The sequence below is a fragment of the Aethalodelphis obliquidens genome, unplaced genomic scaffold (genome assembly GCF_003676395.1).
Source record: "Aethalodelphis obliquidens isolate GAN/ISIS:26980383/991018 unplaced genomic scaffold, ASM367639v1 scaffold84, whole genome shotgun sequence".
In the NCBI taxonomy this organism is placed as follows: Eukaryota; Metazoa; Chordata; class Mammalia; order Artiodactyla; family Delphinidae; genus Aethalodelphis; species Aethalodelphis obliquidens.
The window spans coordinates 4,688,274-4,704,097 of record NW_020838028.1 but is presented as its reverse complement, the minus strand read 5'-3'; the positions used below and the strand labels follow the sequence as shown (position 1 = coordinate 4,704,097).

Here is a 15,824-nt window from a genome sequence, read left to right as displayed (position 1 = left end):
TCCCAGTGGCAGCAGAACATGTTTGCAGTGGCAGTGGAATGGCAGTGGGGGTAGTTCGAGGTCCATGTTCATGGTGTCCATGCAGGGCTGGTGGTGGTTGCTACAGGACCATGTGGGCAGTCAGGACCAGCTACGTAATTCACAGGGCCTAGTGCAAAGTGAAAATGTGGAGACCAGTGTGCAAAAATGATTCAGCAATCCAAGGCGGTGATAATAGAGCATTAAACCAAGTGTGAGCCCTTCTGAACATGGCACCCTGTGCAGCTGCTCAGCTTGCAGACCCAGGAGGCAGGCCCTATTAGCAGTGTCAACAAGGTGCAGATGATGGTTGCTATGCGTCCACGTTTGTAATGTCAACAAGTACTGATGCTTGTTGCTGCAGGACCAAGTTAGTGGTGTGTTTGTGTTTGACGATGCACAGCCTAGCTCCTCATGACACTGCCCACCATGTTCAACTATTTCCAGGTGTCAGATCAGCTAGGAATCCTCACTCACCTATATTTGATAAATGCAGGTTTACTGGATTTTGCTGTTAAAATTGCAGGAGGTGCTCAGCAGGTAGCTCCCCTTTCTTGTTTTTTTTTTTTAAGACACATTAATGTTTTGTTGCTGTTGTTGTCATTTTTTAATTTATTTCGTTGCACTGGGTCTTAGTTGCAGCAGGTGGGCTCCTAAGTTGAGGCTCACAGTCTCCTTAGTTGTGGCTCTCCGGCTCCTTAGTTGCAGCACGTGGACCCCTTAGTTGCAGCAGGCGGGCTCCTTAGTTGTGGCATGTGAACTCTTAGTTGCAGCATGCATGTGGGATCTAGTTCCCTGATCAGGGATCAAACCTGGACTCCCTGCATTGGGAGCACGGGGTCCTATCCACTGCGCCACCAGGGAAGTCCCTCTCCTTTCTTGTTATACCTTCAGGAAGGCCGCGTGGATGCTGGGAAGACACACCATGGCAATATTACCTGGGATTGACCAGGTCTTGTTCCAACAGGAGACTGGCCTTCTCATTCTGTTTGTGGGCTCCTTATGGAAGAGCTGGGAGCTGCTGAAGGAAGACTTCCTTTTGGCACTGACCCAAGGCAGAGATCCTGGCTCAGAACTGCTTCTCTACTTTCACCCTGATGAAGCTGTGGCACTTCTCTTCACTGGGCGGGGCAGCCTAGGGTTCAGACACATGCAGCACCCCCTTCTCATGGACTACAGAGTTAACGCCACCACCTTCTACTCTACAACTTCTAGTAGGGGTGCTTGGCCCTGGCTCCACCCGCCTCCAAGCCCAGTAGACACTGGGTCCTGGAAGGGAGGAGGCTTTTTCTCCTTTTCCTTAAACACATACACACACATACACACAAATAGAAGAAAATAAACACATTTTACCCACTTCCAAAAAAAAAAAAATGGGGTGGCAGCAGTGGCTTCAACAACACTAAATTCCAGAAATAGCAGTGCAAACTGCATCTTCTAGTGCTTCACAGAAGTATAGCAACGGATCCCTCACCAGACACTTCTGTAAGGGTGGGTTTGGACATTTCTTCCTGGTTGCCTAGTCTCATTCCCGATTCTACAGATCTCCCAGAGGTTCTGTGAGCTACCAATGTCTTAAAAACATAAAGTCTTCTTTCTATTTCAAAATCGGATTCATTTCTGTAGCTTATAACAGAGAACACCAATAGATATGTGACTTACGTGCATTTACTGGGAAGCGGGCTATGGCTTTCATCAGATTCTCACAGAGGTTCTCTGTTTTAGAATCAAATCTAACTGAATTCCAGTGTCAACTCTGTCCCTTCCTTACTTCATGTCCTACTTCCCTCTTATATAAAACAGGTTTAATAAAATCTACTTTGCAGTATTTTCTGAGGAATAAGCAATAATTCAAGGGGGAAGTATCTGGCATACATGTACTTCATCAAGGTTAATTCCCTTTCTCTAGACTCCTTTAAACTATAAATAAAACTTAAGTTTCATTTTAAGAAAGGGGGTTGTAAGGTAGAGTTAAAAAACAAAGATCAGTGATAACATAAACATACTTAATATTTGTTAAAAAAATCAGGTATTCTAAATTTATTAAAGATGTTTTGAAAATACAAATAAAATCTACAGAAAACTGAGATGAGATTAAAGTATTCTATAAACAATACAGGGAAAGATCAACAAAAAACTGGGCATAAGAATTAAATACCATTATAGTTCAAGATCGACACAAATGTTTCATTTCTAGGACTGATAGGTCAGGTGAAGTCCATTTGCATAATATCACTGAATTTCAGAATGGCATTTGATAGAGTTTCATTATATTTGGTGATGACCTTGTTAGACATGGGATAAGACCTGTGCTGGAAGTGACTCTGTGTGGTGGATTCATAACTGGTTGAATGACCAGAGTCTAAAACACAGATTATGGATTGAGGGAGCAGGGTTTAATGAGGCACATCATAGGCAACTTCCTTGGCTGTATACATATGCTTCTTATTACTTTGGTGAGGCTAGCTGAATCAAGAAATACATAGTGAAAGCCTACTATATGCCATGCATTGTACTAGGCACTGAATATACAATGGTGAAAAAATATATATTCCTGCATTCAGGATCTTACAGGTTAGTGAGGAAAAGAAGTCAAGGGTATGACCATTATAATGTAGTTTGATAAGTGCTAGTATTAACATAAATACAGAGTAGTATAGGAGCTCAGAAGTGGGCCACGTCACCCAGTAATAAACAAAGTCCTAAAAAAAGTGATGTCTCAGTCAAGCCTTGAAGAATAAAAGTTAGCAGAGGAGAAAAGGAGAAGTATCACAAAACAGTGTGTGCAACAAAACAGTATGCGCAATCACAAAACAGTGTGTGCGACAGTATGTCTCAATTCACTCAAAGTGAGATAAAGCATGACCTGTTCCAAGAATTATATTTCTGATTGTATGTATGGAGCAGGGTATATGATGGTGGGGGTGATGAGAGAGGAGACTAAAAGAGTGTTAGGGGATCATTAGATAATATAAGAAGAATCCATGAAGATTCTGGTAAGCCAAAATGATAAGCTAAATACAAGAAATTTAAGAGGGATAAATGCAAGTTTCAAAGTCTAACTTCTCAAGGGTGGGTGGAAATGTTTAAGAGCATGAGAGAAAGGCACAGGGATTTTAGGTGACTACAAGATTAATATGATTTAAATGAGTGAGAAGGTAACCCATAGAAGAAACCTCTTCAAAATCCTGAAAGGAAGAAGTCAGAATCTGAATTTATGGTGTGATACTTGCCTCACCATAATTCAAATTTTGTGTCATTGTATTTGCCTTCAAATGTCTAAAGGGATTTTGACATGGAAGAAGGGTCAGACTTGTTCTCTGAGGCCTCAGAGGACAGGCCCGGCATGAGGAATTTTTGTTACTGAACTCAGATTCGGCTGCTCACCACTCAAAAGCAGACAATCGAGGGGCAAGTGTCGGTAGAAAGGAAAGTTGCTTTCTTCATAAAAGCCAGCAATCTGAGGAGGAGGTGGACTCTTGGCCAAAGACCATCTCCAAAGATTCTGCTCAGCCATGGCGATATTTTAAAGGAAAAGGCGGAAACAATCTCAGTTAATCATTAAGGTAAGAGATTAGATTGTCATTTTTCCGTTGTGTGCAGACCCACTGACTTTTCCTGATTCCTTTGGATGCTGTCTTGCCCACCTGGTCCACCTGCCACTGGCTGTCCTCTGGCCCCTGTGGAATCCTACTCCTTTTAATCCAGGAAAGGAGTCAACAGGTTAGGCAAGGCGGGAGTTAGGTTAAATGTTACCTAGTGATCTCATTTTTATGATTAAGGTCTGAGGAAAACAGAGACAAACAAACAGAAAAGGGGCAAAAAAGCCACTTACAAATCCCCACTGTCAGACATCATTCCATTTCTATGAGACTAGGGGCAAAGGCCCATCTGCTGTAACTGCTTCCTGCTGAGAGAGGGCATCAAATTCTTAGAGTGAAAAATGTCGACATGGGTCTGTAGCATCTCTTTGCTGACAGTTTTAGTTGCCTGCTTATATACATGGGCAGAGCAAACTACAGTCATTCTTACGCCAACAAAGATATAGATTATTATGAGCAATAGTGTTAATCCCATTCTTGCATCAGACACTGAGTCTGTGACTCCATTGTCCTAATCATTAACTGCTTGAGCCTGCTCTCTTGTGATTCTGGGAGGCCTGGGAGACTTCAGCTTTTCTACAAATGAGAGGCAGGGGACATAGAGGGGCCTTTGTTCTTGGGGGTAGGGGGCACTGCAGGGTTCTGCTCAGTTCCAGTTAGAGGAGAGCACGTGTTCACTCAAGAGAAGAAAAAGTTTCCGCCTAAGCCGTCAAAACCAGAATGGGCTGCCTGGTGTGGTGGGGGTAATTGTGTTGAAAAATGTTCGAGCGGAGGCTCATCCGTGATCATTTAGGTGGATGTCTCCAAAGACCTTCATCCACGACTGACCAGGTGTAGAAGGAGCGGAGACGATAAAAAATGAAGAAGAGATGTCCCTGCCTTCAATCTAATATCGTGCTTGACCTAAAGAGTTGCATGGTAATTCGTAAGGCATGTTAAAATCATACTGTCACTCAAAACTGTCCTATTTTGGAAAGATTCTTTCCCCTAAATGTTAGCTTTTACAACTCCTTGTCTATTTTTTTTTAATTATATTGCCAAAATATTTGGTATTTCATTTTTTTGCAATTAAAATAGCATTGATTTATGACCTAACATAAGCAAACACACTCTGACTCTAAAGACTGAAAAGTTGTTCTCTGTGCATGCCACCATGAAAACCCATCCAATAATCAAGGCTCCACGCTTCCTGTAAAATGGACTCCAGCTGTACAATATAGAACCCTGTAGACAACATCTTAAAATTTGCCATTAAAAGTATAAGAACGTTTTCCAGACCCTACAGAAAACTACTCTTTCAGACAATGGGAATCACTTTTTTCATAGCACAAAACTGAAAAAGGCACTATAAGTCAGAAACTTTATACTCAGAGAGCACATGTATTCATTTATTTCAAATTCCATCTGAGAATGAACCGCAGCAGTGGTGACCTACAATTTGCTACAGACTGATTTAGCCTAAAAAGACCCAAAATTGCCTTTCTACTCAGCATACAGTATCTACTCATCTATTCTGAGAATCTAATCTTTGCTGCATACTTTCTCCAGGTATGGATATTCTTTGTGATATTCACTTGACTTTTTTTTTTTTTTAACATCTTTATTGGAGTATAATTGCTTTACAATGGTATGTTAGTTTCAGCTTCACAACAAAATGAATCAGTTATATATATACATATGTTCCCATATCTCTTCGCGCTTGCGTCTCCCTCCCTGCCACCCTCCCTATCCCACCCCTCCAGGCGGTCACAAAGCACCGAGCTGATCTCCCTGTGCTATGCGACTGCTTCCCACTAGCTATCTACCTTACGTTTGGTAGTGTATATATGTCCATGCCTCTTTATCGCTTTGTCACCGTTTACACTTCCCCCTCCCCATAGCCTCAAGTCCATTCTCTAGTAAGTCTGTGTCTTTATTCCTGTTTCACCCCTAGGTTTTTCATGACATTTTTTTTTAAATTCCATATATATGTGTTAGGATACGGTATTTGTCTCTCTCTTTCTGACTTACTTCACTCTGTATGACAGACTCTAGGTCTATCCACCTCATTACAAATAGCTCAATTTCGTCTCTTTTTATGGCTGAGTAATATTCCATTGTATATATGTGCCACATCTTCTTTATCCATTCATCCGATGATGGACACTTAGGTTGTTTCCATCTCTGGGCTATTGTAAATAGAGCTGCAATGAACATTTTGGTACTTGACTCTTTTTGAATTATGGTTTTCTCAGGGTATATGCCCAGTAGTGGGATTGCTGGGTCATATGGTAGTTCTATTTGTAGCTTTTTAAGGAACCTCCATACTGTTCTCCACAGTGGCTGTATCAATTTACATTCCCACCAACAGTGTAAGAGGGTTCCCTTTTCTCCACACCCTCTCCAGCATTTATTGTTTCTAGATTTTTTGATGATAGCCATTCTGACTGGTGTGAGATGATATCTCATTGTAGTTTTGATTTGCATTTCTCTCATGATTAGTGATGTTGAGCATTCTCTCATGTGTTTGTTGGCACTCTGTATATCTTCTTTGGAGAAATGTCTATTTAGGTCTTCTGCCCATTTTTGGATTGGGTTGTTTGTTTTTTTGTTATTAAGCTGCATGAGCTGCTTATAAATTTTGGAGATCAATCCTTTGTCAGTTGCTTCATTTGCAAATATTTTCTCCCATTCTGAGGGTTGTCTTTTGGTCTTCTTTATGGTTTCCTTTGCTGCGCAAAAGCTTTTAAGTTTCATTAGGTCCCATTTGTTTACTCTTGTTTTTACTTCCATTACTCTAGGAGGTGGGTCAGAAAGAATCTTGCTGTGATTTATGTCATAGAGTGTTCTGCCTATGTTTTCCTCTAAGAGTTTGATAGTTTCTGGCCTTACATTTAGGTCTTTAATCCATTTTGAGCTTATTTTTGTGTATGGTGTTAGGGAGTGATCTAACTTCATACTTTTACATGTAGCTGTCCAGTTTTCCCAGCACCACTTATTGAATAGGCTGTCCTTTCTCCACGGTACATTTCTGCCTCCTTTGTCAAAGATAAGGTGACCATATGTGCGTGGGTTTATCTCTGGGCTTTCTATCCTGTCCCATTGATCTATCTTTCTGTTTTTGTGCCAGTACCATACCGTTTTGATAACTGTAGCTTTGTAGTATAGTCTGAAGTCTGGGAGCCTGATTCCTCCAGTTCCTTCTTTCGTTCTCAAGATTGCTTTGGCTATTCGGGGTCTTTTGTGTTTCCATACAAATTGCAAAATTTTTTGTTCTAGTTCTGTGAAAAATGCCAGTGGTAGTTTGATAGGGATTGCATTGAATCTATAGATTGCTTTCGGTAGTAGAGTCATTTTCACAATGTTGATTCTTCCAATCCAAGAACATGGTATATCTCTCCATCTATTTGTATCATCTTTAATTTCTTTCATCAGTGTCTTATAATTTTCTGCATACAGATCTTTTGTCTCCTTAGGTAGGTTTATTCCTAGATATTTTATTCTTTTTGTTGCAATGGTAAATGGGAGTGTTTTCTTGATTTCACTTTCAGATTTTTTCATCATTAGTATATAGGAATGCCAGAGATTTCTGTGCATTAATTTTGTATCCTGCCACTTTACCAAATTCATTGATTAGCTCTAGTAGTTTTCTGGTAGCATCTTTAGGGTTCTCTATGTATAGGATCATGTCATCTGCAAACAGTGACAGCTTTACTTCTTCTTTTCCGATTTGGATTCCTTTTATTTCCTTTTCTTCTCTGATTGCTGTGGCTAAAACTTCCAAAACTATGTTGAATAAGAGTGGTGAGAGTGGGCAACCTTGTCTTGTTCCTGATCTTAGTGGAAATGCTTTCAGTTTTTCGCCATTGAGGATGATGTTTGCTGTGGGCTTGTCATATATGGCCTTTATTATGTTGAGGAAAGTTCCCTCTATGCCTACTTTCTGCAGGGTTTTTATCATAAATGGGTGTTGAATTTTGTCAAAAGCTTTCTCTGCATCTATTGAGATGATCATATGGTTTTTCTCCTTCAGTTTGTTAATATGGTTTATCACATTGATAGATTTGCGTATATTGAAGAATCCTTGCATTCCTGGAATAAACCCCACTTGATCATGGTGTATGATCCTTTTAATGTGCTGTTGGATTCTATTTGCTAGTATTTTGTTGAGGATTTTTGCATCTATGTTCATCAGTGATATTGGCCTGTAGTTTTCTTTCTTTGTGACATCCTTGTCTGGTTTTGGTATCAAGGTGATGGTGGCCTCGTAGAAGGAGTTTGAGAGTGTTCCTCCCTCTGCTATATTTTGGAAGAGTTTGAGAAGGATAGGTGTTAGCTCTTCTCTAAATGTTTGATAGAATTCGCCTGTGAAGCCATCTGGTCCTGGGCTTTTCTTTGTTGGAAGATTTTTAATCACAGTTTCAATTTCAGTGCTTGTGATTGGTTTGTTCATATTTTCTATTTCTTCCTGATTCAGTCTTGGCAGGTTGTGCATTTCTAAGAATTTGTCCATTTCTTCCAGATTGTCCATTTTATTGGCATAGAGTTGCTTGTAGTAATCTCTCATGATCTCTTTTATTTCTGCAGTGTCAGTTGTTACCTCTCCTTTTTCATTTCTAATTCTATTGATTTGAGTCTTCTCCCTTTTTTTCTTGATGAGTCTGGCTAGTGGTTTATCTATTTTGTTTATCTTCTCAAAGAACCAGCTTTTAGTTTTATTGATCTTTGCTATTGTTTCCTTCATTTCTTTTTCATTTATTTCTGATCTGATTTTTATGATTTCTTTCCTTCTGCTAGCTTTGGGGTTTTTTTGTTCTTCTTTCTCTAATTGCTTGAGGTGCAAGGTTAGGTTGTTTATTCGAGATGTTTCCTGCTTCTTAAGGTGGGCTTGTATTGCTATAAACTTCCCCCTTAGAACTGCTTTTGCTGCATCCCACAGGTTTTGGGTCGTTGTGTCTCCATTGTCATTTGTTTCTAGGTATTTTTTGATTTCCTCTTTGATTTCTTCAGTGATTACTTCATTATTAAGTAGTGTATTGTTTAGCCTCCATGTGTTTGTATTTTTTACAGATCTTTTCCTGTAATTGATATCTAGTCTCATGGCGTTGTGGTCAGAAAAGATACTTGATACAATTTCAATTTTCTTAAATTTACCAAGGCTTGATTTGTGACCCAAGATATGATCTATCCTGGAGAATGTTCCATGAGCACTTGAGAAAAATGTGTATTCTGTTGTTTTTGGATGGAATGTCCTATAAATATCAATTAACTCCATCTCGTTTAATGTATCATTTAAAGCTTGTGTTTCCTTATTTATTTTCATTTTGGATGATCTGTCCATTAGTGAAAGTGGGGTGTTAAAGTCCCCTACTATGAATGTGTTACTGTCGATTTCCCCTTTTATGGTTGTCAGTATTTGCCTTATGTATTGAGGTGCACCTATGTTGGGTGCATAAATATTTACAATTGTTATATCTTCCTCTTGGATCGATCCCTTGATCATTATGTAGTGTCCTTCTTTGTCTCTTCTAATAGTCTTTGTTTTAAAGTCTATTTTGTCTGATATGAGAATTGCTACTCCAGCTTTCTTTTGGTTTCCATTTGCATGAAATACCTTTTTCCATCCCCTTACTTTCAGTCTGTATGTGTCTCTAGGTCTGAAGTGGGTCTCTTGTAGACAGCAAATATATGGGTCTTGTTTTTGTATCCATTCAGCCAATCTGTGTCTTTTGGTGGGAGCATTTAGTCCATTTACATTTAAGGTAATTATCGATATGTGTGTTCCTATTCCCATTTTCTTAATTGTTTTGGGTTCGTTATTGTAGGTCCTTTCCTTCTTTTGTGTTTCTTGCCTAGAGAAGTTCCTTTAGCAGTTGTTGTAGAGCTGGTTTGGTGGTGCTGAACTCTCTCAGCTTTTGCTTGTCTGTAAAGGTTTTAATTTCTCCATCAAATCTGAATGAGATCCTTGCTGGGTAGAGTAATCTTGGTTGCAGGTTTTTCTCCTTCAACACTTTCAATATGTCCTGCCACTCCCTTCTGGCTTGCAGAGTTTCTGCTGAAAGATCAGCTGTTAACCTTATGGGGATTCCCTTGTGTGTTATTTGTTGTTTTTCCCTTGCTGCTTTTAATATGTTTTCTTTGTATTTAATTTTTGACAATTTGATTAATATGTGTCTTGGTGTATTTCTCCTTGGATTTATCCTGTATGGGACTCTCTGTGCTTCCTGGACTTGATTAATGATTTCTTTTCCCATATTAGGGAAGTTTTCAACTATAATCTCTTCAAATATTTTCTCAGTCCCTTTCTTTTTCTCTTCTTCTTCTGGAACCCCTATAATTCGAATGTTGGTGCGTTTAATGTTGTCCCAGAGGTCTCTGAGACTGTCCTCAGTTCTTTTCATTCTTTTTTCTTTATTCTGCTCTGCAGTAGTTATTTCCACTATTTTATCTTCCAGGTCACTTATCCGTTCTTCTGCCTCAGTTATTCTGCTATTGATCCCATCTAGAGTACTTTTAATTTCATTTATTGTGTTGTTCATCGTTGCTTGCTTCATCTTTAGTTCTTCTAGGTCCTTGTTAACTGATTCTTGCAATTTGTCCATTCTATTGTCCATTCTATCTCCAAGATTTCGGACCAACCTTACTATCATTATTCTGAATTCTTTTTCAGGTAGACTGCCTATTTCCTCTTCATTTGTTAGGTCTGGTGGGTTTTTATCTTGCTCCTTCATCTGCTGTGTGTTTTTCTGTCTTTTCATTTTGCTTATCTTACTGTGTTTGGGGTCTCCTTTTTTGCAGGCTGAAGGTTCGTAGTTCCTGTTGTTTTTTGTGTCTGTCCCCAGTGGCTAAGGTTGGTTCAGTGGGTTGTGTAGGCTTCCTGGTGGAGGGTACTAGTGCCTGTGTTCTGGTGTATGAGGCTGGATCTTGTCTTTCTGGTGGGCAGGTCCACGTCTGGTGGTGTGTTTTGGGGTGTCTGTAGACTTACTATGATTTTGGGCAGCCTCTCTGCTAATGGGTGGGGTTGTGTTCCTGTCTTGCTAGTTGTTTGGCATAGGATGTCCAGCACTGTAGCTTGCTGGTCGTTGAGTGAAGCTGGGTGCTGGCGTTGAGATGGAGATCTCTCGGAGATTTTTGCTGTTTGATATTATGTGCAGCTGGGAGGCCTCTTGTGGACCAGTGTCCTGAAGTTGGCTCTCCCACCTCAGAGGCACAGCACTGAGTCCTGGCTGCAGCACCAAGAGCCTTTCATCCACAGGGCTCCTTAATTTGGGATGATTCGTTGTCTATTCAGGTATTCCACAGATGCAGGGTATATCAAGTTGATTGTGGAGCTTTAATCCGCTGCTTCTGAGGCTGCTGGGAGAGATTTCCCTTTCTCTTCTTTGTTCTGACAGTCCCCAAGGGCTCAGCTTTGGATTTGGCCCCGCCTGTGCGTGTAGGTCGCCGGAGGGCGTCTGTTCTTTGCTCAGACAGGACGAGGTTAAAGGAGCCGCTGATTCGGAGGCTCTGGCTCACCCAGGCCGGGGGGTAGGGAGGGTCACGGAGTGCGGCGCGGGCCTGCGGCGGCAGAGGCCGGCGTGACGCTGCAGCCTGAGGCGCGCCGTGCGCTCTCCCGGGGAGCCGTCCCTGGATCCCGGGACCCTGGCAGTGGCGGGCTGCACAGGCTCCCCAGAAGGGCGTGTGGCTAGTGACCTGTGTTCGCACACAGTCCTCCTGGCGGCGGCAGCAGCGGCCTTAGCGTCCCATGTCCGTCTCTGGGGTCCGCACTCTTAGCTGCGGCTCGCGCCCGTCCCTGGAGCTCTCTCAAGCAGCGTTCTTAATCCCCTCTCCTTGTGCACCAGGAAACAAAGAGGGACGGCCGGAGCCTCAGCTCCCAGTCCCGCCCGCCCCGGCGGGCGAGCAGACAAGCCTCTCAGCTGGTGAGTGCCGGTCGGCCCGATCCTCTGCGCTGGAATCTGTCCGCTTTGCCCTCCGCACCCCTGTTGCTGTGCTCTCCTCCGCGGCTCCCAAGCTCCCCCACTCCGCCTCCCGAAGTCTCCACCCGCGAAGGGGCTTCCTAGTGTGTGGACACTTTTCCTCCTTCACAGCTCTCTCCCGCTGGTGCAGGACCCGTCCCTATCCTTTTGTCTCTGTTTAGTTTTTTCTTTTGCCCTAACCAGGTACGTGGGGGGTCCCTTGCCTTTTGGGAGGTCTGAGGTCTTCTGCCAGCGTTCAGTAGGTGTTCTGTAGGAGTTGTTCCACGCGTAGATGTATTTCTGGTGTATCCGTGGAGAGGAAGGTGATCTCCGCGTCTTACTCTTCTGCCATCTTCCCGGAAGTCCTTCACTTGACTTTGATCACCAATTTGATAGTTTAGCCTCTGCTGCAGAAAATGTTCTCCAGTTTAAATACCTCGTCTTAAATCTATTACAGAAAACTGTAATAGATTAGTCAAAGCAAGGCACTTTTATCTATTTTAGAGAATTTTAAGAATAAGACATTTTCAACTTGCTAATTTTCATGGGTTTTTTAGAAATAATAATAAACTGATTTTTATAATGGACTCAGTAAAAACAATAGTTTGCCAATCTTCTCCTTTATATCAGGGACTAAGAAAAGTAGGGGAGGGAAGAAATAAAGCACAATGGTTTTTAATATTTCTCTTGCATGAGGTAAGAACTCAAAATACCTTCCAAAATAAATGTTACCTACTTTTCAGAGATGGTACAAAAATTGGCACAATGTATAATCAATAGGGCCTGGAAGTTTTACTCTGTTGTGCTGATTCTATGAAATTTCTTTAATTCTGTACAATATAAATCATCTAACAGCATTAAAATTAAATGTAATTTGAAATTAATGATGTGAAAATTTATTTCAGTTATCATTTAATCAAACCACTTTCATAATTTAGCTAGTCACCTTGGCTTCCCAGAAACTAATGAAATAAATAGCGTCCCAGTGGCAGTGGGGATGGATTTGGGCATCTGATCTTTTATTACAACTCAATCCCTGACTACCTCTATAAACTTGGACAAGTCACTTCACTTCCCTGGTCTCAGGTCCTTATCTGAAAATAGGTACATATTACCTATGTGTCTATCACCATTGCTGTCACTGGCTATGGATTGGAGGTTCCAGTGAATCAAATTGGGTTTGATTAATTTGCTAGAGTGGCTCACAGAACTCAGAGAAACATTTTACTCGCTATATTAACAGCTTATTATAAAAAGGTATAACTCAGGAAGAGCCAAATAGGAGATGCATAGGGCAAAGTATGGGGAAAGGGCCCAGAGCTTCCACGCCCTTTCTAGGCACACCACTCTTTCTGAATCTCCACGAGTTCACCAACCTGTCCTTTTGGGTTTTTATGGAGGCCCATTACATAGGAATGCTTGACGAAATCATTGGCCATTGGTGATGAATTCAACCTCCAGACTCTCTACCATCCCAGGAGGTCAGATTGTAGGACTGTAAGTTCCGACCCTCTAATCACCTGGCTTATTCTCCTGGCAACCAGCGCCCCCAATTAGGTGGGGTCCAAAAGTCACCTAATTAACATAACAAGAAACACCGTAATAGCTCTCATCACTTAGGAAATTCCAAGAGTTTTAGGATCTCAACTGGGTGAAGACCAAATATGTATTTCTTATTACAAGTCAATATCATAGCACTATGCAGGATATACACAAGGGGTGGACACAGAAAGTAACAGATAGGGTCTTATTTATACGATATGATCAGAATTACAGTAAAGATGACAAGAAAATGGGATCACAAATATAAAACACTTGGCATATAAAAGGCATTCAATAAATATTATTACATTGCTTCAGAACAAGATATGGAAAAAATTCTGAAATGCAAGTAGGTAGGATTGAAAATTTAAAGGAAGAGCAGGCTAGATATTTTCAAATTCTTTTCTATAAGATACTTAGAAAAACTGGATCAAATATAATAGCCATTCTTTCCAACGCATAGCTGAATTCATTAAAAAAAAAAAAAAAAAAAAGTATGGAAAATTCCCAAGGGCCAAGTCTAAAAAGCAAGTTGTAACCATAGTTGTAGCCTGACACTGAAAGTGCAGTTGGCTTTAAAGCAGTTGACACTTCCCATTTTCTAAATGCTTGGGTTTTAAGGGCAACCTCGAGACAGAAAACAAGACCTTGAACTTGCAAAAGATAGGGATTTGGAGTTGAAGTCCCAGTGCTCACACACACTGAAAAAGAAGGCTAGAAAAATGTTGTCTGCCTATCAGCAAAGAGGAAACACAAAGAGATTTGTCTGTCTTGGCACAGACTTAGGGTGTTCAAAAATAAAAATAACCTCTGAGGGGCTTCCCTGGTGGCACAGTGGTTGAGAGTCCACCTGCCGATGCAGGGGACACGGGTTCACCCCCCGGTCCGGGAAGATCCCACATACCGCGGATAGGCTAGGCCCGTGAGCCATGGCCGCTGAGCCTGCACGTCCAGAACCTGTGCTCTGCAACGGGAGAGGCCACAACAGTGAGAGGCCCGCGTACCGCAAAAAAAAATAATAATAATAACCTCTGAGATTCATAACTACAGGTTATGAATCTGCATTTGGGATTAAAATTCAGCCTCTAATTGGTTTGGGAAACCCCAAAACAGTAAATTAACATATAAAGTTCAGGCAAACATGATAATCACAATCCAAAATTACAAAACACACCAGCCATGAGGAAAAATTAGCTGAGATAAGAGATTAGGCCCTCAAGAACTTCAGCTATTGGAAATACCAGATAGAGAATATAAAATTAGAATGCACAGAAGAAGCATATAGTGACCCCAAAGTAAAAATCTGGAAAAGATTACACTGATGATGGGGTAGAATACACACAAAAACTTAATTAGAAATACAAATTAAGCTGAAAAATTATAGGGAGAATGGGTGACTGTAAAATATAATGGTATTGTCTGGAGCGTGTCTGAAATTTAGGCAGAGTCCCAAACTGTCTCTAATAAAATAAAATTCATATATCACAAATTTTTTAAATTTTCAGGACTGAAAAATAACCTGTTGAAATAGTCTCTTTTTCAGTGAAACAAAGACCCCTGTGAATATAATATAATGTAATATAATAGGATGCCTGAGGACATCTTAGGCTTTCATTAGAACTACCTCATTTAGAAATGAAACAGCTATTCATTTTACAATTTTGATCAAGGATAATTTTGACCAAGAACTGCTATTAGAAAAGGAGCTTCACAAAATTGGTATCTTGTTATGTAAGTCCAGGGTTGATCAGGAGTGTGCGAAAGAACAGATGTAAAAAATGTGGGTGTGTACAAGTCAGGACACTGTCGTTTTTCCCCACTTTGTATCTGCTGAGAAAGTAGTCTTGCATATGTGCGCCCAGGCTGGCATGAGCAGAGGAAGGGGAACAGGGAAGAAGCAGGACACAGAAAGCACAAGTGGAGTCAGCACTTGGGCTACATCATATGAATAACATGACTTTTCTGTGTGGCTGTGTGAAAGTGCTTGGGCTGGAGTTATCCAACCAGAACAACACCCAAGGGAGCCATTTGCCAGGAAAGTGGTGTGGCAGTAAAAGGAGGTCAAGGGAAGAGGCTGATCTGGACCCAAAGATCCCATAAGAGGCGACTTTGCAGTGGGGACCCCGTCAGAAAGCCGGCACCTGCACTCTGCAAGGAGTTATCTGCCATCAGCATTACCAGAAAAGCAACAAGGAGCAGATTGTAATCACCCAAAGAAGACAAGGGGTGCTTTCCTTCCCTGCCATCCCTTCCCCAAGATCTAGAAAGAAGACAGAGGAAGAGTAACAAGTCTGACCAGCACTGGGGGAGAGTTTTGGATCAGATATGAAGTTGAAGTTTTTAACTGGACTAGATTATTTTAATAACAGAAACTGACCAGAAAGGTATAGGATTTGCCCAAGGTGTTGTTAGGAGGTTGTACTTGGCATAGGAAAGTAGTATTTGGCATAGAATACTATGAAAGGCGGCTTGTATTCCAATGTTTTCCATGTATTGTAGTTAAAACTGTGTAAAAAGCAGAGAACGATACGCTACTCAGTTTCCAATCCCTCTGTTAAATAGTAGACCTGCATTAGAAACGCCAATTTTTCTTGTGGATTGAAGTTTACAGTCTATCTAGAGGGATGCGGTTCTCAGACTTAAACGTTAATGCAAAACACTTCACATAGGGACAAAGGGTTAAATGCTGAGTGCGTAGCACAGACTATGATTTGAGAGGACAATACTG

At 41.2% G+C, this 15,824-nt stretch overlaps 1 pseudogene; it reads left to right on the top strand.

The window, feature by feature from the left end:
• Nucleotides 1-447: 447 nt before the first annotated feature.
• LOC113613082 (N-acetyl-D-glucosamine kinase pseudogene) overlaps nt 448-15,824 on the top strand; it is a 33,209-nt pseudogene continuing 17,832 nt past the window's right edge.